The 27,931-nt window shown below is 39.3% G+C and overlaps 1 long non-coding RNA gene across 3 annotated transcripts in view; it reads right to left on the bottom strand.

The window, feature by feature from the left end:
- Positions 1-27,931, bottom strand: part of LOC121494892 — a 207,981-nt gene that overhangs the window by 44,204 nt on the left and 135,846 nt on the right. The window contains exon 5 of one of the 3 annotated variants that reach the window (XR_005988923.1): positions 7,526-7,574. The exons of the other annotated variants lie outside the window; for them this stretch is intronic. This is a non-coding gene — a long non-coding RNA (uncharacterized LOC121494892). The remainder of the gene's footprint in view (positions 1-7,525; positions 7,575-27,931) is intronic. 3 annotated transcript variants of the gene reach the window in all.

Below are 27,931 nucleotides of genomic sequence, written 5' to 3'. Positions count from 1 at the left end.
TCTTATTCACTGTTGTCTTGGCTCGTGACTTCTGTATGGGACTCTTGGCTCTGCCCTCTGAGTCATTACTTGCTCTCAGCAAAAATAAAGAAATAGCCACCATTTCACAATTAGCATCCTATTTTGGGTCTCACAATGCATTTTGCTTGCCAATGGCTAACCAGGACTTATAAAAGTTCAAGAGGTGGTGTATAACCTTTCCATTTATGTAAACATATTCAACTGTGTAAGTGGCAATGCTTAAGCCATTTGTATAAACCCATCAGTGTAATTATATAATGAATATATGAATAATCTATATAATTTATGTACTAAATTAAGCTGTCTTCTACTGCAATTAAACTGTGAAGAAATATTTCTTGTGACCTAAGGAAGGCAATAGTGTTTTAATGTCTCTTAAATTTGTTCTTTTCCTTAGTCCTAGAAAGGAAAAAAAAAAAAAGGTATGCCTTTATCCAGAGGCAAAAGTGGAACTAGATGCCTTCACTGACTTCCAGAAATGTGTCAAAAGATAAAAAGAGAAACAAGAAATATTTGCAAGAATCTGTCTCTCTATCCTGGATATCTGTAGTAGAAAAGTGAAACCTTCTAATTGGACACAATCTAGTACCCTTTGGGAGTAATACTAACAGTACTTCAGCTCTCTGGCTCTTCAATGCTTCTTGGAAGTTTCTCATGGAAGTTTTAGGTGAGAAATTCCAGAATCTGAGAAACTCTAGTACATATCTAAAATATTGCTATGAACCCTCGTAGTAGACCTGAATTGATTCTTCATCAACTGAATAGGATTCTAATAATATAAATATTAATTGGAATATTATTGATCCTTTTCCCCCTTCCTTTCTATAATTGCTTAAATAAGCATATATCCCCTTCTAGACTACTTGAAAGGGCATATTATTATAATATAAAGGAAGGATTTCATTTTCTTTGGCACTTTTAGTCCCATCTAAATCATACAAGTCTTGGCAAAGAAAAGCTTAAAAGTCGGGGGAGAGGGGGCTTGGTACTTTCTATGTCACCCTAGAAAATCATTTGTTTTTAACATTACATATATTTTTCAATTTTATATATATATATATATATATATATATATATATATATATATATATATATGGTGTATTTCTTCCAGACACTATGCTAGGCATGTTACACTAGTTTTCCCCTGCATTCTTTTAGCATGCCTTCAACATTATTATCATTCATAATTAAGCTCATACATATTAGATAACTTTATGTAAGGTCTTACCCCTGAAAGTGCCATATCTGTCATACTCCAGAGCTATAAAGCTGTCCCCACTCCTCCCTTACTTTATAGATCTGCTACTTTCTCCTGCATTATCTTTTACACCTTTCCCTATGCCTAATAACTAAAACTGACTATAAAGTTTTCCCTAAATAAAATGGCAAGTTCTTATCTGAAATAACCAAAATTCAAGTAACTTGTAGGGGAAAGCTCACTGAAGGATAACACATTATTTTAAGGGCATCCCTTAGAGTTATAATGATAAATGAAATTATATTACATTTCTCAATAAAGAGAAAACTATGTTCTCCAAAGCACATAAAATTAGTTCCAAAATTAAAAATTCAGAAGTTAGACTTAAATAAATGCCATCAATTAATTTTTATAAAAGAACTGGAGCCATTTTGAAAAAGTTCAATTGTCTTCTAAATGAAAATTAGATAAATAACTTCATTTTTATTGAGAAAAATTATTATGATCTGAGAGATGGAACGAGCAGGCTTTTAGCCTTCAATTAAAAATATCAATCCTCCAGTGGAGTCCCCCAAATTATTCATCCACAAATGAGCACAACTCAAAGGAGGATTTCACCTAGAGAGCAAAGGAGCAGGAGCTGACAGAGATGCTGCTGCTTCTTTTGTGTGTGTGTGTGATTCCATTTTCATCAGTGGTAATGAGATTTCTTTTAAATACCCTTACAATGGTTAAATAAATATTTAACTTGTTAAAAGCTCCTGGTACTCTCTTGTACATTGTACCCTACATTCTTAAGGGGCCTTAAAACAATGAACATATCTGATCAGTGACATGGAAAGGTACAAAATTGTGGCTTTTGGACAGTATTCCACATTTTCATAGTCTCCATTCTTCTTTGAGGTATATATAAGGAAGGGGCGCCTGGGTGGTTCAGTGGGTTAAGCATCTGACTCTTGATTTCAGCTCAGGTCATGATCCTGGGATTGTGATATGGAGCCTCATATGGGACTCTGCACTCAGCAGGGAGTCTGATTAAGATTCTCTCTTTTCCTCTTCTTTTGCCCCTCCACCTGCTCACTTGCTCTCTAAAGAAAGAAAAGAAGGAAGAGGAAAGAAAAAGGAAGGAAAGGAAGAAAGAAAGAAAAGAAGAAAAAGAAAGAAAGAAAGAAAGAAAAGAAAGAAGAAAGAAAGAAAAAGAAAGAAAGAAGAAAGAAAGAAAGAAGAAAAGAAAGAAAGAAAGAACGAAAAGAAAGAAGAAAGAAAGAAAGAAAGAAAGAAAGAAAGAAAGAAGAAAGAAGGAAAGAAAGAAAGAAAGAAAGAAAGAAAGAAAGAAAGAAAGAAAGAAGAAACATTTAAGGAACTATAAGCTATTTCAGTGTCCCTGGCCATCCTGTTTATTGAGTCTGTTCTTTTCACTACTAGGGAAGCATTTATCAGTATGCCCTGAACTAATCCAAGGAACCAGAAACATCTACGAACTGCATAGAAAATTTCAGGATAGAGCTAAAAGAGACTAACACATTTGTTACCATCTTCTCAATGGAATGAATGGCCTAAATTCCAAAAATCATAATCTAACTGAAACAAGATGAAATGGACTATTTTTCTGTGTAGTACCTCTGTTTCTTTTGTAAGGCATGGAATCATTTGCTGAAATGTGATATCTGTAATAACAAGCCACAAGGAAAAAAAAGAAAAAAGAAAAACACCCTTACACAGTGAAGGTATACTATTACATGTAGCCTACCCACACAAACTGGTCCCAGCAGTTTTCTCTTTAATTCAGGATTTATGGAAACATCTGAGATTATAAAATTAACCAAACAAAAACAGATGCTATAATTGTGAGGGGCCCAATTCTTGGATGAATACCAGAGCTACACATTAGTATATGGAGTGGAAACATTTTAACTTAAGTTCTTATATATCAGTTTACAAGCTGATGTGAATATTCCACATGAAAATAACTATCTTAAACAGCTTGGAGAAATGAAATTATGTTCACATAAGTGGCCCATTTTTCTCCCTTTCAAAAGGAAGACAAGGGCTATTAAATGATAATTTTCTCAAGTTTCTTAATTAATAATATAAAACATCCCACCTATATTTACAATTGCAAGGAAAGATCGGCGGAGAAGCATGTGTTAGAAGCAGCTCTCAAATTATGCTTGCCTATTACCCAAGGGTGATGCATAATAACCCCACTGTCATCTAGTTTGCTTATTTATTGCAGGAGACCAATTTTGAGCAATATTTAGCATCTGGTCAGAGGTAGTGTCAACCAAAAGGGAAAAGAACATCATTACATTTAAATGAGAGTAACTCTGTAAAGGTAATAGAAAATATCCTTCTGGTCTAGGGTACCCTTAGACATTGTCGAAGACACAGAAATTATCCTTAGGAAAAAGAGACATAAAAAAATGAAGTCTGCTAGTCCTATTTCCATGTAAGGGCTGAGTGTGGTTGTAGCAAATAACTCCTTGTGGCTACGCTTTTGCCAAGTGTGTTCTTAAGGTAAAAATACGAAGGAAATTAGAAACTTCAATCAAAAATGTGTTCCTTTTAGGAATGAAGAGACTTTAAGTGATCTAAGATGTTTTGTTTCTGTAAAGCAGTGGGTTTCTTTGAATTCAAGAACACATGGCAAAAGCTATGGTTCTATGCCTCGGTGAAAGGACTTTATAAACACACTCAGAGAAACATCAGGATAATACCTCCAAGGGACATTGGCCAAGATTTGTTTATTGGATTTACACAATTGAGCCAATCATGATTAAATTGCCTCAGGGCAAAAGTTCAAAGGGATAACAATCAGAATGCATAAAAAGTAGAGTAACAACTGGCATATATTAAAATAAATAAGATGTCAATGTAAAGAGATGTGTCTTTCAGTTCTTTATAGTTCTGCTTATAGAAAGTCATTAGAAAAGGATTGGACCAAAGTATGGTGAACAAAAAAATTCCACAGACAAGGGCCTTCTACAGAAATCCAAGTTTTTCTTGAGTTCTTTATGGACGAAATGTGGTAACTGTTAGCTAGAGCCCTCCAGCTGATTTATATTTCTATGAGACTGAATAAGCAGTGTTTCCCACAGCGTATTCCAGGGAACACAAAACTCATGGAATGTTAATACGTATTAGCTGACTGTTCTCTGCTACCAAGGTGAGTCATCTAGGAAACATGGATTTAAATCTGGTTTACCAAATTGTCTGTTTTCCTAGAATCCAGGTTTCTCAAACTTATGGGACTTCACAGTCTCTTCTTCTGAGGCAAATCTTGCAGGAAGAGGGTTCCTTTGGAATACACTTTGGGGAACCCAAATCTAAGTTAACTAATATACACATTTTATACATGGTTCTGGGTCCAATGGTGAGGATAGCTGGTTGGTTGGTCCATTCTGACCCTAAGTTCCACTCAGCCCTATTTTTCTTCCATAATAGGCAGCCTGCCTTCACACTTAAGAGCTCAGAGCCTTCATCTTTTCTCTATTAAATGGTAATCTGATTCTCCTTAAAGGAAGGTAAAAATGCTTGATAAGAGCTTTTTTTTCTTTCACAAATATATTCGCATGCAACAAAATTGAAACATCCATATGAAAGAACATAAGACTTACTTATTTTAGGCAAGTAAGTAAAAGCAATGTTTGGAAAATGAATGATGGTACTTATAGGCATCGTGAGACCATATGCCATAGACAGATAGTCATGCTTGATGGTAACCCAGTCCAAGCTACCAAGAGCTTAGAAATCCCAAGCACTTGTTTCTCAAGTTCCCTGTATCCGAGCAATTAATTTCATGAGTTATCTGATAAGAGTCACCATGATGTGATAGTCTCAACATACTGAGTCACCAATCTGGACTAGATGTTTCCTACTAGAAAGGAACCTGGACCAAGAACCACCCAACCTGCTTAGGGCTCAGCTGATGGTGGATGCTCTGCGGTTTGTCTTGGCATTCAAGTGTACTCCACTCTCTGGTAGTGTTCACACAAGCTGTTAGCAGCACAACTCCATGAAGTAACAGTTCCCCAAGATGTGCAGAAAGCCAACACTCCAAACTCCAAACAGAAAGGTAGCGAGTATCTGGACTAATTTCCCAGTACAGCGCTTATGCTTTCATTAAACTGTTACTGAGTGATGTTGTTCTATGTACTGGAGATAGAATAAAGAACAAGACAAATAAGAACCCCAAATTATTGTCTTTACCTTTTAGTGGGCGGAAGACAGCCAAGAAACAAACAAATAAATATCAAGTAATGTTTAAGTACAACAAAGAAAATATAACTAAGTGACATGAAACATAGGAATGGAGCTATTGGACCAATATTCAGAGAAAAGACTCTAGTATCCAGACATAAGGATAGCAAATGCCAGGTAGGGTCCTAGAAGGCAGCTAGGATACTGAAACAAAGGTTCACATTTAGGTGGGATCTTAGATATATAACCACAAGTGGGTGAGGGACTCAGGAAGTCAGGTACAAGAAGAACACTTAACAGAATGGGGGTGTGCAGAGGTGCAACCTGGCCACCCCTCTTTGATCATCACTGAGCATGTATGATTCTAATTGCAATTGAAAAATTTAAAGGGCAACACTGGGATGGCAAATGCCCTGTAAAGAGCAACAAGAGGGAGCCAGCCAAAGTTCTGGCTCAAGGGTTGATGTTTAATTACTATAGCTCTTGAATCTGGGGTGAAAAATATCACTAGTGCTTGGGGAGCTGAGTGAAGAATAGGAATCAGCACCTTTTATTTTATGATTATCAAATTAAGTGATTATATCATGAAGATTCATATATGAAAGACCCATATCTCATTGGCCTATAGTGATAGTAGCCAGAACTCAGCTGGATACTCTAACTGCAAATTCATTCAATTCTGCCTCCACACATTTGAGTCATTTCCTGGGCTGGTGTGATGGTTAATTTGATGTGTCAACTCTACTGGGCTAAGGGATACTCAGATAGTTGGTATAACATTTTTTCTGAATGTGTCTGTGAGGGTATTTCTGGAAGAGATTAACATTTCAACTGTAGACTGAGCAAAGAAGATCTGCCCTCATTAACATGGATTAGCACCAAGCAATCCACTGAAGACCCAAATAAAATAGGCAGAGGAAGGGTAAATTTGCTCTCTCTGCTGGAGTTGGGACATTCATCTTGTCCTACTCTCACACACTGTTGCTCCTGCTTCATAGACCTCCGGACTCAAATTGAGATTTACACCACCATTGGCTCCCCTGTGCCTCAGGCTTCGCCCTTGAACTGGAACCTCACCAGTTTTCCTGGTACTCCAGCTTGAGGATGGCAAATTGTGAGACTTCTCAGCCTCTATAACTATACAAGGCAATCCCTCATTATAAATCTCTCTATATATATAGTCTTATGTATCCTCTTGTTCTGTTTCTCTGTAGAGTCCTAATATACCTGGTAAGGTATATTAGGTAAGGTACCTAATACCTGCCATAAGAAATGGCAGTCCCCTACATCAGCTTTGGATAATACCATATATGAGCAGATATTTGACAGGATATACATTTTCCTTTGATGCAAAATCCTTTATCTTTCGATCTGGTTAAGTTAGCAGTCACTAGTCACACTTACATATAAGCTCTAGACTTTGTATCTCCTGTGAAAAAGAGTAAGTCAATAATAAATGTTCCACATGGAAAGGTTTCATTAAAAAAATCTCTTCACAATCTATTTTTTTTCTTTGGCCATGTAACAAACTGTAGTTCTGAAAACTTGAGGTGTCCTGCCTAAGAAATTGTTTTCAGGGTCAGTTTTTATCAATGTCCTGAAATGAAAGAAAAAGAAAGGGGGGGGAGAGACAAAGAGAGAAGGAGAGAGAGACGGGAGGAGTGGGGAGAAAAGCTATTTTAGGTTAAATTATAGAAAAAAATAGAAAGCAGATTTGAAATTCACTTGCCCAAAAACTTGATTGAGCTTAATGTTTCACACCAACAATGAATGTTTTTGAACATTAACATTTCCAAAATTTGCTCAAAACTTATTTTCTATTTTCCGCAACACTAAGCAAAAAGCATAGCTTTCCATGAAGGATAAAAAGATAAAACTCATTTTAATTCTAGAAAGGCACTTTACATATGTTTTATAGGTTGTAAACCCTACAGTTCATACTTGGTGCTGCCAAGGGGTGCCATGGAGGGGCAACTTTCACCTCTATGTGATCTTTATGAATCCTAAAACCTGCACAGGAAATTCATAATGTTAAGTTAGAGTAGCATGCTCACTGTCCGAGTACAGTTTTAATACATTCCTTTGCCCTCTCTTCCAGTTTCCTACCTTGAAGAGCATTCCTGCAGAAATCCTAGGCACTGTGATGGATCTTGGCCTATATAATGGAGGAAGAAAGATTGATCCCATTAGGGAAGAAAGGGCATGAAGAGAATGGGGGGAAATCTCAGAGAGAAGACATGATTAAATGCTACATCATGGCTCTGTTCCATTTTCCCAAGGGGTGTGAGGGCAGGCTGAACGAAGAGCCCACCAGAGCAGAAGTCTGAACAGACACTGAAAAGTAATGGGAACCATTAGGAAGGATTGGGAAGAATGGTAAGACTCCAGGTTCTGGGGGAAACCATTTGCAGTAACGTGGTATAGAGCCTTCCCCTGTCCCCCGAAAAAATCAGGGCACTTGAATGAATAATGATAATGACTGCTCCCTCAGGAGTTTACATTTGAGAAAAGCAAAATTTAAAAGCTCTGAATAGAAAGGATTCTGTAAGGATGAAATCATGGCAAGGTGCTCTCCAACTTGCATACAATGATGAGCGCTTTCTGACTTTGCCATCTTTCTTGGACTGTTCACAGAGATGTGCGTATATGTGTCTTTTTCCATGGCTTCATTTGTCTCTCCCTTTCTACTGTAATAGGCCTGTCTTCAGTTCTCACTTTCAGTGATATCAGAAAAATGTCTCCTTGTTGCTGGGTCTATGGTTGCCTTCCTGTAGATCTTTTCATCTGTTAGTCCATCTTATTTAATTTCAAGCTCTCTACAGACCTTCCCTTATGCTGTCATAGATCTTACTTTGAAAAATCTATTGTGTTTCTCAGGTTTTCTCTTCAACCTTGCCCCGTCCACCACTCTGACGTCTCATTTCTTTCACTGCTCTGCAATGTACCTCACTCTGCTTTCATTTAACACTCCAGAAAGGGTAAAGTGGGAAAGAGTGAGCTTGTAAATTACAGAAAGAACCAATCTCTTTACTACTAAAATGGTGTTCTACTGATCTAATTTGTCAATAGATTGTTTAGTACCTCACAAAATCAGACATGCACAATTGGTAGTAAAAATTGACCACAGGGGGAAGACATAAATTCCCTCTGATTGCAGGTCCAAGAAGTGGAAATCCATACACTGGAGTAAAGAACTATTGATGGAGCTGCATTAGCTTAAGGGCTTAAAATCATATAACTGGCATTTCATGCAAGTGTTGGGTTCCAACTCCCCAAGTGAATTTCAGAGGACCTAGTGGTGTGACTATAATGAGAAACGAAACCTTTCAATACTCCTTCATATGTGCTGGTCTTTGTGAGTGTCTACTGAGTATTACAGGAGTGTGGGAGAGATGCAGACACTCACAACCAGAAGGATCACAACTTCACAGGCTCCAGCATTTCCAGCTGAAAATGTCAAAAAGGCATAGGTGTGTTCCCCAGGAGTAGCTCAGAATACAGATGCTCTGGGTTGGTGGAGTCCCTCACCTATGCCAATTCTTCCTAAAAGGCAAATGTGGGTCTTTCGCATATGATCTCTTTTACCTGGCTTTCTCAAATAGTGGATGCCTTTAGAAAAAAAAAAAAAAGACATCAATAAGGAACTCTGAAATGTTACAATAAGGATAATTACCACAGCTGTAGCTTTAAAATAGCTGAAATGTTCTTCTTTATTATTTATGTTTTTCAGCTTTGATGACCCATACAAACCAGTTTCATCATCGCAAACGACATTGGAAACTACGGATTGTTTATAACCTATGCCACATTAACAAGAGCAAATGATGGATGTTGGTTTGTTGAGTGCAGACCTAACCTGTGTCTCTTTTCCAGGCTGTCCTTTGATCCATCTTGCCTCTTGTTTACTTCCTTTCTTCTTCCTGCTGTTTTATACCAAGTTTCTTGATAAACTTTAACTGCAATGACTTGATTTATTTGTAACCCAAACTTACAATTCTTAAACTTTTCTTGGAAGCTATTTCAGGGAACTGTGGAAAGCAATTGCTTATTTCTCCTTGAAGCATCTTAATAGTGTCTTCTAGCTTTGTGTTTATACAAGCTTTCCTCTCATCCATTATAACCAATCAATGGCTTATCAGAATAGTAAAATATGTCCTTTGGAATGATGTAATTGGGTCTGTGGAGCTAATCAAATTGCTGAAAACTAGAAAAGTCCTTACTGTTCAGATAGATAGGTAGATGGATTTCTGGATGGATGGATGAATGGATGGGTGGATGGACAGATGGATGGATGGTTGGTTGGATGGGTAGGTAGATAGGTAGGTAAGGACAATGAAAGAACACTTCCTGGAAAAATGAACCCAACATGTAAAATAAAATACTCTTTCAAGTGCTTATTTTATTTTGTATAACTTCCTGAGCTTCTAAGTTACTGAAATCTGAGAATATAAGAAAAAAATTGGACTTCAGTGGAGCAAAGATAAAGTGAGGGCATCAGACCTTCATGACTTCTGTATATAATAAAAGCAGTTTCTAGGCAAAATTAGGACTGTTATCAGATACAGATGCACATGCTCAGATGGGAACTATATACATATATATATATATATATATATATATATATATATATATATATATATATGTATTATATCTTGCAGGGTGATTTTTATACACCCTGACTTTTCCAGTACTTGATTAAAAGACTAGACATTTCCCCTTGAGATTGGTTCCTCTGCGTAATATGCTGTAATTGCCACAGAGCGCTGGGTAGAGCAGCAATGAGCACTATTCTGTAATAAATTTGGGTCACTGCAGAGTTCATCATGCAGTCCTTGGCAACGGGAGATAAAGCACTGGTTAGTTCATCTCCAGCTTTTAGCTGTAGTGTCACTGGTTGTCCTGCTTAATGATATTAATAGAGGTAAATGTATGCAAACTGTCCATGCCCTAAGTCTTTCCCTTCCCACTGTCTACATAATATTTCATTTCTAGAAAACATTTCTCATAACAGTAATGTAGATCAGAGTGTGGAAGTGTGAGCTGCCAAGAAAAAGACAATTCTCCTTTTCTTCAGCTTATTCTTTTTTATTACCCTATATTTCTTCAAATCAATATTTTAAAAATCTTTTAGTTCATGTAAGTTGTCTCATCTGTTTCTCTGGTGGAAAAACAAATAGAGCTCGGTGCAGGGTTTTCTAAAGTGCTGACTGCAAGAGCTAAGTGGTCAAATGAGCTTAGTGAGTGCTTTTCTTTAGAGAAATGTTTTTTCCCTTGCTTCATTACCCTTACACTTCAGAGTTTCTTATTTACAGATTGCTGATCACAGGACTTAATTCCTGCCACCTCTAAATGCATTCTACAAGGCTGCCAGTAAGATTTAACCCTCTATTTAACTCTGCACCATGTTCCAGGCATCTCCTTCCAGATTCTTCTATGTCCACATCCACACCTCACTCTCTTTCTTCCTCTCCCCACCTTACCAGGCACTAGAAAATCTAACATCCATTAATTCTCAGATTTTCTTCTGCAAAACTTTCAAAAACCATGATTGTAATATAATACCAGAGAGCAGGGAGGGGATCCGATGAAAGGAATTAAAGCAATATAGCAGAAATGAGAACTCGAAGAATTAGAGACCCCATGGCCACCTTTCAAGCCCAGCACACATATTTAAATCAGTGAACTCCATGCAGGAGGCTTCTTCAGACTGAGGGCTGAGACATGCATTCTGCTTCTGAAGATCTTTGCCTTAAAACACTTTTGAAGCATTTAATAAGTGAGTTAGGACAGTGTAAATCTTGTTTAAGCAAGTGAACGTGAAGGGCATGGTCAAAAAGGCAGCCTGTTAATGCTTGGAGGGAAACAAATGTCCTTATTCTGCTCTTTTAGCAACATCAACGGTAAAGCAAGAATGTGCACTTCACTTTCTATCGATGGAAATTCTCTACCCCTGAAAAAGAGATTTCACCATACACAGACAACCCTGCCTGCTGTTTATTTATTTATTTTTCTAGGAACTTTTTTTTCCCTTCTTCTTACAAGGTTTCTTTAATCCTATGTAAATGTAGAGAATAATCTTCCCCAGCTGTGGCCAGTTACAGAGAAAATCCTCACGACTCAGATTTGTCATGTAACCCTAAATCCCTCAAAACGAAAAGAGAGGCTCAAAATAGCAAAAGACCACCCCCAAGTGCTTTGCCATGAAGAGTAAGCCAGGGGAAAAAAAGCCTCAAGTGTGTGCATACCCCCCAAGAAACCAAAGACCAAATGTCTGAAACATATGGAAGTTTTTCATGACACTAGAGAACCCAGTTTGCAAAGTCATATCTGCCACTTGATCCTGTCACAGAAAAAAAGATTCAGTCGGCCATAACTCCAGTTGGCATCAAATATTCTGAAAAAGAATCACAGATAAGTACTAATTTTCTACAGGCACACAACCACAATTTTTAATAAGTAACCAGAGATTTTGCAGACAAGAAACTCCTTATCTACACGTGACCCTGAGCAGTTCACTAAGCCTCTCTGGATCTCACTTTCTTCCTCTGGATTACAGGACAATGTCTATTATCGCATGGTTGCCGAGAAAATTGGGGGGAGCAAATATAACCACAGCACGTGGCACACTGTCCCCGCTTAACAAATTTCAAAGCCTTACTCTTCTCACTCTGAAATGCAAAAACCATGTCTTGTTATACAGAGAAAATGTATTTTAATAATATTGTTGATGGACTTGGAATTTTATCAAAACAGTCTACATTCAACTTCCTCTAGACTCCTGGAATGCTTACTGCAGTGAGTCTCATTGTGTTTTCTTCTTTTTTTCCTTCCTTTCTTCATTCCTTTCCTCTTTCTTCCTCTTTTTCTGTCTCTTTCTTTCTTTGTCTCTTTTTTTGTCTCTTTCTCTCTTTCTTTCTTTCTTTCTTTCTTTCTTTCTTTCTTTCTTTCTTTCTTTCCTTCCTTCCTTCCTTCCTTCCTTCCTTCCTTCCTTCCTTCTTTCTTTTCTTTCTTTCTCTCTGTTTCACCAAAAAGAATGCTGGAGTCATTTATTTCCTTGCAGGAGCTCTGTGGATGTCTTTGTAAGTCTGATAGCATTATCTGACAAATAATCAATGTTTGGCTGTAACCCGAGGGCCTCCTAAGCTGGAAGACATTACTCAGCATGGTATCATGGGGAAGGAGGCAAAGCCGGCTCAATTGTTCTCTACATGGAAATTATGTGATTTTTGCCCAGCACTCTCCATCATAACACTTGCTATAGGCTTGGATTTGGAGCTTGGAATTATTTTGATTATTCATCATGTCATCCTTTGTATCCAGACAGCTTTTCTTTCACAAACTTACGACAGCACAAACCCAGCTGAATGTTTACTGATGCGTATTGGTGAAGTGACAGCAAAGCTGTATGTCTTTATGCTCTTCACTTTGCAGAGAGGTTAAAGTGACCTTTTAACAGACCGACAATAAAATTGGAATCTGCAAAGAGTGTAGGGCCCAGGTATAAAACACTCTTCAACCTAGCTGACATAAATACTAATAGGATGGAATAATTTGAGTGGACACAGGAAAAATAAATCAAATTCACTCATACTTAAATATATAAAACTATTGTGAAGACACAGACCATGACTAAAGGTGTGATTTATTTCTGACAAAACCCAGTAAAATTGAAATACCTAAAACCATATTCCAAACCACCTTTAGAAAAACATACATGTTCAGAAATTTTTTCTTGCTTCTGCAATATGTTCTTTCTCTGTTTGTTATCTGCTAATGGAGAAGCATAAAGCATACAGGCTGATAAGAAAATCCCCTAGGATATCCTTTTGAACTGTATGAGGAGCGAGCATATAATTTACGTATAAGGTCTTACATCGTAAATACACGATCTTCTCCTGTATTAACTACCTGACTTTATATAATATACTGCAAATAGAGATCTGGAGTTAGGCAGAAAAGCCTTTAAAATTGAATGCGAAATAGACATACACAAGCACTGCAGGATGAGTTCTTTTAATATCTCTTATGTATAAGCAGACAATTGTGAGAATCTGGGGTGTTTTGTGACTACAGCTACTTTTGTTATTATTTTGAGGGATCTGCAAAATCAGAGCCATTGTTGAAGTGTGAAGTGAAAAATACAATAGGACACCCCTACTGAGATACAATACTTAGGGAACAGCAGAAGAGCGGAGAAAGAAAAGTTCAGGGCAGTACTGAGGTCACTGGAAACCCTTGAGAAATTGGTAATTATTAAGAATAACCACACCAGGAGCGATGGTCGCACTTACAAGGGTATCCTAGACAACAGACTTCAGAATTTAAGACCTTGACCTAAGACACAGAGGTCTGTGAAGTGAGCTACTCTTGGAATATTAACCATATAAATTAGGTTCTGAATTCCTACTGTCTCATTGCTGCCAACCACATAACAGCAACTGGCTCCCTGACCACCTAGGCGCAGATTCCAATCTGGAGACTTTCACTAGAGGGCCTGCATCCGCAATTCATAACAAAGACGGTTCTCCGGACAGCAAGTGATCATGGCACTTTAAGGGATGTTTAAGATATTTTTACTATTAAAACTCTTTCATGGTTTGGGACACCTGGGTGGCTCAGTGGTTGAATGTCTGCCTTTGGCTCAGGTCATGATCCCGGGGTCCTGGGATCAAGTCCCACATTGGGCTCCCCACAGGGAGCCTGTTTCTCCCTCTCCTATGTCTCTGCCTCTCTCTGTCTCTCATGAATAAATGAATAAAATCTTTAAAACAAAACAAAACAAAAAACCTCTTTCACAGTTTGAACCTAAAAGAGCATTCTGAAAAATATGGCAAGAGTGAAACAAGCCAAGCAGCAAATTCTAGGTAATGTAAGAGGCTTTGGGGGATGTCTTAAATTCCAACACAGAGAGTCCAAAAGAAATGGCAAAAAGGGACAACTTCAATTTTTAATTTACGTTTTGAAAATGATGAAGATGAGATCTATAAAGGAAGTCACATAGTGTCTCTTAATTTGGGAAGCAAGTTTAAAAAGGTGATTATTTAAAAAAGAAGATGGAATTGCAGATGCATATTACCAAACACTCACCTACCATGATTCATTTGACCAAAAGCACTTATGAAGCTCCTACAATTAATAAATGTTTATTGAGTATCTAACGTTCCAACTGATGCAAAACTAACTAACACAGTTCCTGTGAAAATCAGCTCCACCACAGATTGATGATTGCATTCAAGAGTCTCTCCCTCCTAACCTGGGACTAGAGGCTCATATTTGAATTCATGTTAGGTCTTTTCTGTCCACAGCAAGTTCCTACATATCCCCTGTCCTCTCTGAGGCTAGTACATAGGTCTTCCATTGTACAACTCAGTTTGGCCATTCTGAGCATATGCCAACCTATGTGAGGTGCTCCCAGAGGCTCCTGAAATAAGCTGTGCACAGGCCCCATACTTTAATTGACCATCCTCAACATACCTTTCAAATTCAGTAAAAATATCCATGTCATGGTCCCAAGTGTTATATAGCAGGCAACAAAGAGACAGAAGATAGTATTTTATTATATGAATATCTCCCATAAGGATCATCATAATTCACATCTATTCACTAGTGTGTCTTTCTTCCAAATGCAGAGCAAAGAAAGGTCAGGAGTGCTTTCAGAGTGAGTCCTGTGTTCATTGACTAGTTGGAAGAGCAGAGAGGTAATCAACCCAAATATGAGCATTACCTGGATAACCCTGGGGATTTTCTGTTTTGTTTTTTAAAGATTTCACTTATTTTTTTGAGAGAGAACAAGCAAGAGAAAGAGAGAGAGTACAAGCAGGGGGAGGCGCAGAGGGAGAGGAGAGGAAGAAGCAGGCTCCCCACTGAGCAGGGAACCCACATACACACTCACGGGCTGGATCCCAGGATCCTGGGATCATGACTTGAGCTACCCAGAACAGATAAGTTCTCAACCCAAAATTAGCATGACCTGGGTAACTTTGTAAAAGCATAAAAGCCCAGACACCTTCTCTGGAGATCTGGACTCAGGAGGTTTAAGGATGAGGCAAGGATATCTGATTTTTTTTCTATTCTCTAATAACACTGAGACACAACCAGGGCTGAGAAACACAGACAGAGGATTCTTAAATCCCATTAGAACTCATCATTCATAGTCCCATGCTGCGTGTGGGCAGGCATCAGAGCCACCTAGACAGCAAAGCTTTGATGGAAGGCAGTGGAGAAGGAAAATGAAACACACAAAACATTCAATTTGACCCCAGAGCAGCTGGGGTTCCCTTGGGACTCAGCAGCCGAGTTCCCTGGGTTTTCAGAGGGGTAAAAAGAAGTCAAAGGGGCCACGAATGGAGTTAAAAGACACATCGAAATAAAAGTGTCCAGAGGTAGAAGATCATCTGCCAATTAATTCTCAACACTCAGCCATTCTGTTTAGTACCTGTGTTGCTTATGGAACACAAAAAATGATAGCAGAGTGAGGTTACTGGTTGTGATATGGTTGCCTGAAAATGAGTCAACTTGGAGGAAACATGATTCTGGTGTGAACCTTGAGAACGCTTCCGAGTGGTCTTATGAAAAAGATTAAGGATTCCAGAAGCTTCTTGGTAGCAACCATGCTGTCTATTTGGTAGTTACTCATAGTAAGGGCCATGTGTGTTCTCCATTATGTAACACACACGCTCAGAGACTGTAACCCCCATCTTTCAGTAACAAAACTGATGTCTATGCACATTGGTCCCCCATCAGCACACATCAAATTGATGGCAGTATCAGCAATGGGCTGCTGATGTGGGGTCCCCACCAGCTGTCACCCCAGGGAAAATGTTTCCGTTAAGGTACAGCAGGCACAGTTTAGGGTCAACAGGAGTTTTAGGGCCCATGAAAATGCTTCCATTTCTTTTAAAACCAGAAAAAAAGAATTAAATCAAAGAAGATGTTAATATATTCATCTTTATACCAGTGCAGTTGTACAATATAATTTTTAACATTTTTACAGGAGAAAGGGCTCATAAAGACATACGTGCTACGAAAATCACAAGCCAGACTTGGTTATCCTTGATCATAGCCAGCTACGAGATCTTCAGGGTCCTTACTCCAAATGAAAAATGGCAAGGACCCCTTATGGATTTCAAGGTGGTGACATCAGAGCGTTAGTTCAAGGACCGGTAAAATGGCCCTGGTTAGCTGGCTGAAGGCACCATTGTATTGTTAGGTGCTAGTGTTTCAGGAGCGAAGACCAGCGTCTTCACCTATTTTCCCCCCTTCTTTCTACATTTCCAATCCCCTTCTTCCTTCACACAACTCCTACAACCAGAGGTAGCAAGGAGATAGCACCAGAGTACTGAAGAAAGTTCGACCACCCTGAGCACTGGGCTGCAAAATTTCCCTCTCTGCATGACTATCATTACTTCGATGATACTTTATTTTCCAGTCTGTCATTGAGCAGAGGATCTTTTTTTCCCCTCTTTACCCACAAATAATCATGTTTAGTGACCTTGAAAAATAAGCATTAAAGACACCATACCTTATCTTACACATGTCACTGTCACCAGGTAAGTCTGCCTTACCACTGCTTTGAAACATACTATGGTCGGTAATGGAACCTCCGCTGTTAAACCTACCTCAACACAAAGTCGGAGTTATTTATTTATGATGTTACATGAATCATCTGCACTTTCCCTGATAAGCCCTGGGTTGTGTGTCTTTCATTTCAGCTGACATTTTGCTGCCATTTGCCAGGCTAAGTAACTACTGTGCAATCACTCCGAGCTGATGCATGGTCATTGTTTTGCACAAAATGGATTTTTAAGTCAGCTGAAAGGCTTTGTGAAGAATATAATTTGACAAAGTAAATTTTTGCCCATATAACAGAAATCAGCCAGGGCTGCACCAAATGTATTTTTTAAGATAGCTAAAAGGATTTCTGCACAGAGTTTGACAAAGTATTTTACTTTTGTGCACAAAGCAAAAATTGATTAGTTTTGAACAAAAAGGATTTCTCAGGGCGCTGAAAGGCTTTTTCTCTGGAATTAAATATATTCTTCTGCTTGCGGGATAAGATATTTGAAAGTAGTGTCTTTGAGAAGACAAATAATTGTCAGTGACATTTTTTTCTTCAGGAGCAAGTTAAAAGAATCTACTTAAATGACATTTTCAACCACCTAAACCTGGTTTGGCTCCAGATGTCTTACTACTCTCAGAACGATGACCCATTTTCCAGCATATGAGGCATATTGCATGATTCATTCGCTTGTTTAATACTGCTCCTAAATTGATACAATCACTGAGTAGACATTTCACAGAACACTTTTCCCTCTTTGGTTTAACTATAGAAGACAAGAAATCTGAACAAAGTGGAAGGCATGAGTTTTAACTTAAATAGTTAACCTTTGGGGAAATTTCACTGACAATTGTCCCAGTGCTTCTGAGGAGAGGAGGAGATTTGGAAACATGCATTTTGTATAAAAATGGATTCAATGTTTTCCAAAACCAATGGGCTACTTTGATGGCTAATTTCAAAGTTGGGAGATAAGTACAATGACCTGCTTATCCAATGTACTGAGGATTTTCTGCACACATGGGTATGCGTGTGTGTGTGTGTGCATGCATGTACGTATATGCATGTGCATGTGTGTCAGTACAGATGGAGCAAAAGTAAGTATACAGTGTGGCTATGAAACCAATCAAATTTTTGAGTAGTGACTATCTTAAATACAAAGAGTATATTTTAGAATACATAGAGAAGTAATAATTTGGGGGGATGTAGCTTGAGTCTTTTCAAGTGCTTTTATAATTCACTGCTACACATTTGGTATGTCTTTTTTTGGTTCAATCTGAGGTCCCTCCATAAGATCATGACAGAACCGAGTCAAATCATCGCTGTTCCTCATTCTTTGCTTATGCCTTTCAATTAAATATAAAACCCAAAACCAAATTTCCTTTATTAAGAATAAACTGCTGAAGCTTTAGAAATTAGATAGATTAGATAGATTAAATTAGAAATATTTTATACTAAAAATTAAGGACAGCTTATTTTTAATAGTGTCATTATTTAACAAGGTTGGATCCATATTTATGAAACAAGTCTTAGTTTACATTGACACAGAAGACGGTCATATGTAATCTTATTTTTGTCCTCTTTTCCTGTCCCAAATCAAGGTACTTTAAGGTAAGTAGAATCCTCTTATCTATAAGATGTTCCTTATTATGTTTTTCTAAAGCTATGATTTTCAAAGAAAGGAAATGGAAATCAGTGAGTCAGCTTCTTTTATTATTCAACAAAAGGAGGAACACACACATATATGCTCTCATATGTATTATAATATTATGAGGGTTAAAGGTTGACAATGAAGAGCAAAAACAATCTCTTTATGGACCAAATTCTCTGGCTTACTGTGAAAATAAAACAGGCATTAGAAACCCATAAGATGGGATCCCTGGGTGGCGCAGCGGTTTGGCGCCTGCCTTTGGCCCAGGGCGTGATCCTGGAGACCCGGGATCGAATCCCACGTCGGGCTCCCGGTGCATGGAGCCTGATTCTCCCTCTGCCTGTGTCTCTGCCTCTCTCTCTATCTCTCTGTGACTATCATAAATAAATAAAAATTAAAAAAAAAAAAAAAGAAACCCATAAGATTTTTATTACTAACCTATTTTTACAAAACACAACATGGCATGTCACCTCATGTTTGGACTAATATCACAGCGGGCCTTATAAGGCACAAGCAAGTCTATGAGAGCAAGATCTGCATCCATGGCTAACTTTCCTAAGCCCATTCACCATGGATATCAAATCCAGGGTGGCCAGAGATGAGTGATTCACATGGGAGGGTGAATATCTAGGCATGTGGTTCCTGAGTGTGTGAGGGTCTGTGACCCCAGGGCTAACCACAAAACGACTATGACACACATCAGGCATAACCAGCTTCCAGAACTGAGAAGTGTTGGGGCAAGTGTCTCGCAAAGCAATACCAAGCAGTTAGATTCAAATGAGTATGTGATGCTACACTAATTTTGAGAGGGAGCTGATAAAACCAGCCCTTCACATTGAAAAGGCAAAAGAAATAGCCATCTATCTTTTGATGCCTCAGAAACAACAACAGAACAGAGACGTGAAAGCCAGATAAACTCATAAGAACCAATAAGGAGCTGAATGCTGATAGAAACATAGGAAAATGTAACTGTCCATGAGGGACTATTTCATGATGACAAATCATAGCATTTGCTTGGGAAATGGGAGAATATAAAGCGTCTGAGTTGCCAAGGAATAAATAGCTATGGAAATGCTAGATCATAACCATTGCTCACTCAGAAGTGGCAGCTAATGTTAAGTCAAGCACAATGTGGACACAGGACTTTCTCTACTCCAACCCACAACTATAAACTCCTTTAGAATCTGCAGCCACTTTAAAAGGTGCTTTTAGGAAGGTATTTTCTTTATAAGTCAGCTGAGTGGTGTTTTCATTGATGGTACACTCCAGGTGTGAGTATGCATTGCCTCCTTTCCAAAACTGAAATTAATTCGTATTTGCTCAAAAAGAAGAGCCTTGATAGATCTCTGCAAAGCTGGGGCAAAGGAGAAGGAAATCCCAAGGATGGCAGGTAATGAATTTTCTGCCAAGCCATCCAAATATGGGCTAGAATCTGATTTAACCTGATTTTGGAGAAAAAAAAAATAAGTAGTTGGATTAGTTCCTCACCTGAGTATTGCTAATTCATACCTATTATGCCTACATCATTATGTGCCAGGCAGTTGCTAGGTCCCATGATGGAAAAACTGACTTTGAGAAGTTAAGTAACTTGGCAGAGCCAGGTGTCAATTCCAAGTCTGGCCAAAGCAAAAGGCTCTGCTCCTAACGTCTACACTATAACACTGCAATCCCAGTGCCAGCATCCATGAGCCATGTAACTTTGGAGGAGTTATTTATTCCTTCTACACATCAGTTTACTCACCTAGGAGATGGTAATAGTAAAGCCTATTACATGAGATTTATATTTTGATAATTAAACAAGGAAATGCATGTAGAATATTTAGCCTGATGCCCGGCATACTGGAGCAGTGCCTACTTCTCAATTGCCCAACTGTAGTTTTATGCTAGGCCAGGGGTTCCAGATCTAGATCCATACATGATCTTCAGGGAAGCAGAAAAATCCCAGAGGTTGAAATGGCTAAGTTGTGCAGATGCACAAACGTTAGCATGTTTATAGTACAGGGTCAGATCAAAGAGCTGGGCCATGGGGGATGAGGGCTGACTAAGATAATGAGAACCCACCCCCACCAGCCAAGTATGTGCCAAGATTTTACCAGGAAGAGAAGGCATCTACCCTTCAAGGAGCCCAAGGCAGTTAGAGAAACCCTTAGATCACTTTAAAACTCTTGTCAACACCAAGAATAACCTTAACAGAGCAACCAGAGATCAATTTCCCCAATCGAAACCTACTTCACTTAAAGACTACTTCAGTTAAAAATTAGAGAAAAAAATCACTTTCAGAATTGATACTTCACATTTCCTAGATATGATATTGAGCCTCAACTGGCAAGATTCTAGATGTGCATTAAGCTTCATGTCCTTCCCAAGTGGCCATTTTACAAAACTCCAATTTGGAATGGAGGAAAAATATTTGGGAAAAGTTCCAACTCAGGGATGAGAAACCTCCCAAGTTTTTTCAAAGTTCTAAGAATACTAAATAAAATTGAGGTATGCTATTGGGAGCTTAAAACACTGATTTTTATTGGGAAGTTGCAAAAGACTCGCCTACTTTATTTTCCTTTCTCATTGTGTTTTTAAAATCTGGAAATGGCACAGAAAACTTCAGATTTGTATCCTGCCTTGAAACACTTGAACACCTGCCAATAGGCCAACAGTAGATCCTTTGTCAAGTGGCGGTAACTGTTGTGACCTTGGTAGTGCACATGCTCTCCTATATACACCACAGTCCCCACCATTCTCTTATCGCTAACACCAGTGCACTTTCTCATTTATGCTGCCTTCTTTGAGTCTCTGAAACCTGATAGTGAAACAGAGGAGGATGACAAAAGCAGCCATGTTCTTCAAATGTTGGAGTTTGGTTCATCTATCTACCTAATACTGCCTCATGAGCTGGACTGTCATACACAGCAGTTTAGGTGGTATGCTGTGAAGGTGATTTAGTGTCCAAATCTTGCTAGATTGACAGCCCAGGAAATAAGGAGCAGTATCTATGCAGCAGTAGCAAGACAGGTTAGGGATGTATTGACAAATGAATTGGTTTTTCCTAGAGTCCCCCACATGTTTACCTAACAGCAATGGGGATGATCATTAGCTAAAACATTTCACCACTGACAGTGGAAGATAAATCTTGGACTTGGGTTTTATGTGCTTCCTTCCATAAAACTGGACGCTGATGGCACCAAAGAGAGAATGAGCCTTTTCTTCCCAGCTCATTTATTTACTGAACTCCCTCAGGTAGATCCTCAGGTAAGAGGTACTAGGGAGAAAGTAGGGTTAGAAAGATAAGCAAGACGTGATTTCTGTACTTGTGGAACTTTCGGACTAGTGGGGAAAACTGACACAAAAATAATTAAATATGATTTGAGGCAGATGGACAGAATATGATGGACTTGGAATCCTACGACAGGGAGAGAAGGCAGGCTGGACACTGGAGTCTGAATGCTGGGAGTGAGGGATGGGGCAAGCCAAGGAGAATGTTCTAGAGAAGTAGTTCAAAAAGAGCGAACTAGGGCAACCCTGGTGGCTCAGTGGTTTAGTGCCGCCTTGGGCCTGGGGTATGATCCTGGAGACCCAGGATCGAGTCCTGCGTGGGGCTCCCTGCATGAAGCCTGCTTCTCCCTCTGCCTGTGTCTCTGCCTCTCTCTTTGTGTGTCTCTTAATAAATAAATAAAATCTTAAAAAAAAAAAAAAAAAAAAGAGCGAACTAGACCAGAACAAGGCATCAGGAATGGACAGAAGGCTTGGTATATTTAACAATAGACATTCAGGGGGCATCTGGGTGGCTCAGTGGTTGAGCATCTGCCTTTGGCTCAGGTTGTGATCCCAGGGTTCTGGGATGGAGTCCCACATCAGGCTCCCCATAGGGAGCCTGCTTCTCCCTCTGCCTATGTCTCTGTCTGTCTCTCTGTCTCTCTCTGTCTCTGTCTCTCTCTGTGTGTCTCTCAGGAATAAGGAAACAAAATCTTTAAAAACAAACAAAATGCAGTAGACACTCCGGAGCTCACTATTCAAAAGAAAGGCCAGTTCACTCCCATTCCCACATGGAGCTCTGGTAAAATTTGAATGGTAGGGGGGAAAATGTGAATAGTGGAAGTGAAAGTGTGACCACTTAGGCCCATTTAGACCTGATCAAACAATCAGATACTACCCTTGCTCTACTGTTCACCATAGACCCCACCATTCTCCAATGTCTAACACCAATCCATGTCACTCACCATCCATGTTTAAAATAACCAGATTTATTTTTAAATATGATTTTTTAACCATTTCTTTAAAGTCTTTTGTCAAAGCCCAGAATGAATCATATGTCAGCCTAAAATGTCACCCTCTATGAGGTTTCCTTAGGTAACCATATCCTCCACCCAATTTTCCATTCTCATTTGTATTCTAAAAGCAGTTCTGCATGCCTGTTTTCTAGCATTCACTATACTGCATTATAGTTACTGCTTAAAAGTCTCTCATAGCAACTCATTTTTGAAGTATCTGGAACGTAGGAAGATAGTGGATTGAATGATGCCTTCCCCTACCCCCAAGAAAGATTTGTCCACCCAGAGCCTTTGAATGTGATCTTGTTTGGAAAAAGGGTCTTTGAAGATATAATTCAGTTAAGGATCTTCAGATGACATCATCCTGCATTATTTGAGTGGGCCCTAAATTAAATAATGTGTTCTTATAAGAGACAAAAGAAGAGAAGACACAGAGAAGATCATGTGAAGACAGAGGCAGAAATTGGAGTGTGAACATCCATGATGCTGGAAGAGGCAAGGAGAGATGCCCCTCTACAGCCTTCAGAGAGAATGTGGCTCTGCCAGCATCCACATTTCTCAACTCTGGCCTCCAGAGCTGTGAGAGAATAAATTTCTGTTGTCGCAAAACACCCAGTTTGTGGCAGTTTGTTCTGGCAGCCCTAGGAAACTAACAGAAGGTGGTATTCAATATAGACTCTTAAATAGTTACTCATTTGATTAATAACTAATTTAGGGCTAGGTGGCTCTCCAGTCTAATGAGTGCAAACCAAGAGAGGAAGCAGTCACCTCCTCAAAAATAAGGATGGCAAAATCTAATGTGTTTTTTTTTTTTTGAAAGAGAAACAGAGAAAGGGAGAATGTGTAAATGAGGAGGGGGAGAGGAGAGCAAGAGAATCTTAAGCAGGTTCCAGACCCAGCATGGAGCCTGATGTAGGGCTCGATCTCATGACCCTGAGATCATGACTTGAGCTGAAACGAAGAGTTGGATGCTTCAGCCAGTAATCCACCCCAGGCACACTGGCAAAATCTGATGTCCTAACCACAAAATCATTGGCTCTCTCTGCAGGTATTAAAATGTGAAGTATTCCTACCTTCCTCCATCACCTTATAGAGGTATGGAAGTGGGATGTTGAGTACAATGAAGGGAAGATTCCTGCATTGGCTCTGCCAAGTCTTGGGGTCACTATGTATTGGCTGGTGCCCCAAAGTTGATACCCAAGCTGGAAGCTACCTCTAGTCCTTAGGGGGGCCAGGGAAGGCTCTCCCCACTTGCTATGCCTAAGGAAAGCCACACTGACAGAAACCATAATTGCAAATGTTAAATACCTCTTTGTTCTTGGGGAAGAACCTCCTTCTTCCACCTCGACTCTGATCATGAGTCTACTATTGGACTTTAAATATTTGGGTTTCATACACATTTTTTGGAAACACATTACTTAAGAAACTGTGGAACTACGTGTATAATGTTAAGGGGAGGAAATGAGTTAAAATAGTGTATTCATTTCAGTGCCACTTTTAAAAAATTTAAAACATATATTAGATAGACCTAAATGATGACTGGAGAATAAAGGAACTGAAATTATAACCATAAATATTTCCAGGTAATGAGAATGCTGGTTACACATTTTTTGAACTGTTCTGTTTTTGTATTTTTTGACTGACCACATTTTCCCTAGCATAATGTCCAATACATAATAAGCTTCAAGGAAGTATCAGTAATCTGTCAATTATCATCACATATGTTATCAGTACTTTAGATTGTTATAGAAATTAATTTCTAATTGATATTCCTTCATAGAATTAATAATTCATTTCAAATGAAGTTAAGCAGAACAAACTGAGAAGGTAAATACTTTGAAGTTGAATCTGCAGCTATTATTTCAGGGTAATTTGTGCTGTGACTAACTTATACCCTTACTCCAGCCTATGAGAGCAGGTATTTTCCAGCTGACTATATATTTATATATAATTAGTTTTTCATCTATGAGGAGAGTCTCTGGTTAGGCAATATTTGCCAAGAATTAGGATTTTTTTCCAGATATAATGTCCACAGGATTGTGTAGCAGAGGAGAACTTCTGAGGCTTTTAATATAATCCTCATCTGATTTTACAAAGGAATAAATAAGGCCTAGATGTCCCCACAGCTGCCCGGCCAGATACTAGATACTAGATACAGATACTAGATACTAGAATGGAAGTCAGGACTTGCATTTCTTCGACCAGGCAAGATTTTTCCATTGGGCCATTCCAGTTAATCTCTTGCACAGAGGCAAGCACTGCATTGATTCTGCTTCCAAAATACTGACGGGGGTGGGGGAGTTGTCAAAGCAGCTTGCCGGGGACAATTCATGCTCAGACAAGGCCATTATGTGAAGTCAAGCAAGATTCAGATGATTAATTGGTGAGCAAGTGAATGGTGAATCCACAAGAGGATTAGGTGCGTTTTTCTGATGCTTGGTTTATTATCACTTGAGAAGATTATGTGAAATTACAGAAAGCTTCATGATACCACTTGTTTTATTTTCACAGTGTTGACAGATATATCTCCCTTAATCACTCACAATGTCTCTTTTCTTTCACCTATTCAGAACATGCTAGCCTGTGGAATTTTGAAGATTTGCAAAATATGAATCACTCAGCAATGGTTGGGAGGATGGTGATGGTAGGATGATACCTTTTCCACCCTCCCTCTTCTCAAAAAAATTATTCTTCACAGAATCATATACAAAACCCTGAAAAAAAATGTGAAAAAAATAGAACTTCATATCAAAGGCATCATACCTTTCTAACCCCAAATGTTGATAAGAGGATAGTGGAAGAATTTTTCCTGTTGCCTCAGTATCAGGGTGTGGAGACCAAAGCTAAGGTCAAGAGAACATTAAGAATCCCATATTTTAGGGGCACCCAGGTGACTCAGTGGTTGAATGTCTGCCTTTGGCTCAGGGCATGATCCTGGGTCCAAGAATGCTTGACCTGCATTGAGCTCCCCACAGGAAGCCTGCTTCTCCTTCTGCCTATGTCTCTGCCTCTCTCTCTGTGTCTCTCATGGAAAAATAAATAAAATCTTAAAAAAAAAAAAAAGGAATCCCACATTTTAAAGAGAGGATGCCCATAATGCAACAGGTCAATGTTTTGGAGGCTTACAAAGAAGGCAGTAAAACTACTGTTAGTCCTAACAGCTACTTTCACAATCCTTCACCTCACCCTTCCTCTGCCTCACAAGCTGAGGTATGATATGGCAAGAGATTCACTGGAGTCTTCAGAGTGAATCTTCCTCCCAAAGTGAACCTTTTGTATGTCGAGGGTGGGAGGAGACGAGGAAAGCCTCCAAGAAACTCATTCAAAGAGACCAGGGATGCCAGGGAGATAGAGAAACTAGCATCTTATTCTCAGGTGGATCCTTGAAGAAATGCAAAATTTGCAGACTCACCCATGCCCTGAGCAACAAATAGTAAGGTTAGTGGATGTATGGGACACATATCTATGGAACTGGGGGGTGGGGAGGAAGGAAGACCTCTAAAGATATATACATATTTGCTTCTCACTTGAAAATTTCTCAAAGGCAGAAAGATTGCCAGAATTGTCTGAGCAGAGCTTGAGTAGAGACCACACTACTGAGTGTCTAAGAAGAAACTGAGAGAAGATACCACCACTCTAGGGTTCCACAACTCTTACTAGGGTCTCACAACCTCAGAGAATCTCTGAGGTCATTTATAGCACACTTCGTGGTACAATCAGTTAAGCATCCAACTCTTGGTTTCAGCTCAGGCCAAGATCTCAGGGTCCTGATCTCAGGGTCATGAGGTGGAGCCCTGTGTCAGGCTCTGCACTCTTTCCTTCTCCATCTGCCCCTCCCACTGCCACTTGTATGCAGGGGAGCTCGCTCTCTCTCTCTCTCTCTCTCTCTCCAAAATAAATAAATAAATCTTTTTTCCAGTGACCTCAGAGATTGTGGAAAGGCTCCTAGATGTTCTATGTGAAATAAGCAGCCATTAAGCTGCCTAGGTGGTTTTCAGGCAAATCGAGTGAAGGAAGATGAAAGTCCTGCTTGGAGGAAGGGTTTGAGGCATGGACTACTTAGCAGGGCTAAGGCAGTACATGGCTGCCTCTCTCTGAATTCTTGATATTGGAGGGGATTGGATATAAAGCTGCCCCTCCAAGGCAAACAAACACATCCTCTATGATAAGTCAGCCTCACCAGCAGAGGACAGCTGCAGAGCTGGAAGTGAACCAAACCAAAATATGACTGCCCAAACAGGATGCTAACAGGCGTTTTTGCTGCTGCCCTGGGAGTGGCTCTCTTTAGAATGTACTAGGCAAATGTGCTTTCCAACCAGGAACCATCTAAAGATAACCCATTCTAAAGAGAGACACTTACATAGGAGGTTAGACACTTTCCCTAATGCCTATTAAATTTGTGGACCAAGGCCTTGCACTCACCAGCCTACACTCTTCTCTGGAGAGAAGCATACACAGCAGAAAGACAGCTGCAATATCAGACACTGGGTACAGAGACAACGGTTCCCCTTCTCTCTCTGCTCTTTGCCCCAACCCACAGGAGGGCCTAGGCCTTCAAGAAGTGGGCAGGTGTCTCCAAGCAAGATCACCCACCTCTGCCCCATCCCACCTACTCAAGCTCTCAGGGTCCCAGCTTATGCCTGTTCAAAGGGGAAGAGAGAAGAGATTCAAGTAAAGCTTCAGGCTGGTCCAGACTTACTGTTAAGTTATGCAATACAACCTGGAGATTTGACAAAGTAAGTTGGACACAATGAATGAAGAAAATGGTTTCCTATTATATGGCTCACAGAGTTAGCCTCTTCAATATGCCTCATTTTTTAAATATAAAATTCTTTAGAGCAATTGTGAATTCACAGCAAAATTGAGTGTAAAGAGCAGAGAGTTCCCATGTACCCTTTCGTTACATGTGCAAAGCTTCCTATCATCATCATCCTATATCAGGCTATGTTTGCTGGAGTCTAAAAGCCTACACTGATGCATCATTATCACCCAGAGCTCAGAGCTTACCTTAGGGTTCACTCGTGGTATTGGATGCTCTATGA

This window comes from Vulpes lagopus, chromosome 7 (genome assembly GCF_018345385.1).
Source record: "Vulpes lagopus strain Blue_001 chromosome 7, ASM1834538v1, whole genome shotgun sequence".
Classification (NCBI taxonomy): Eukaryota; Metazoa; Chordata; class Mammalia; order Carnivora; family Canidae; genus Vulpes; species Vulpes lagopus.
This window is presented reverse-complemented; position numbering and strand designations above follow the sequence as displayed.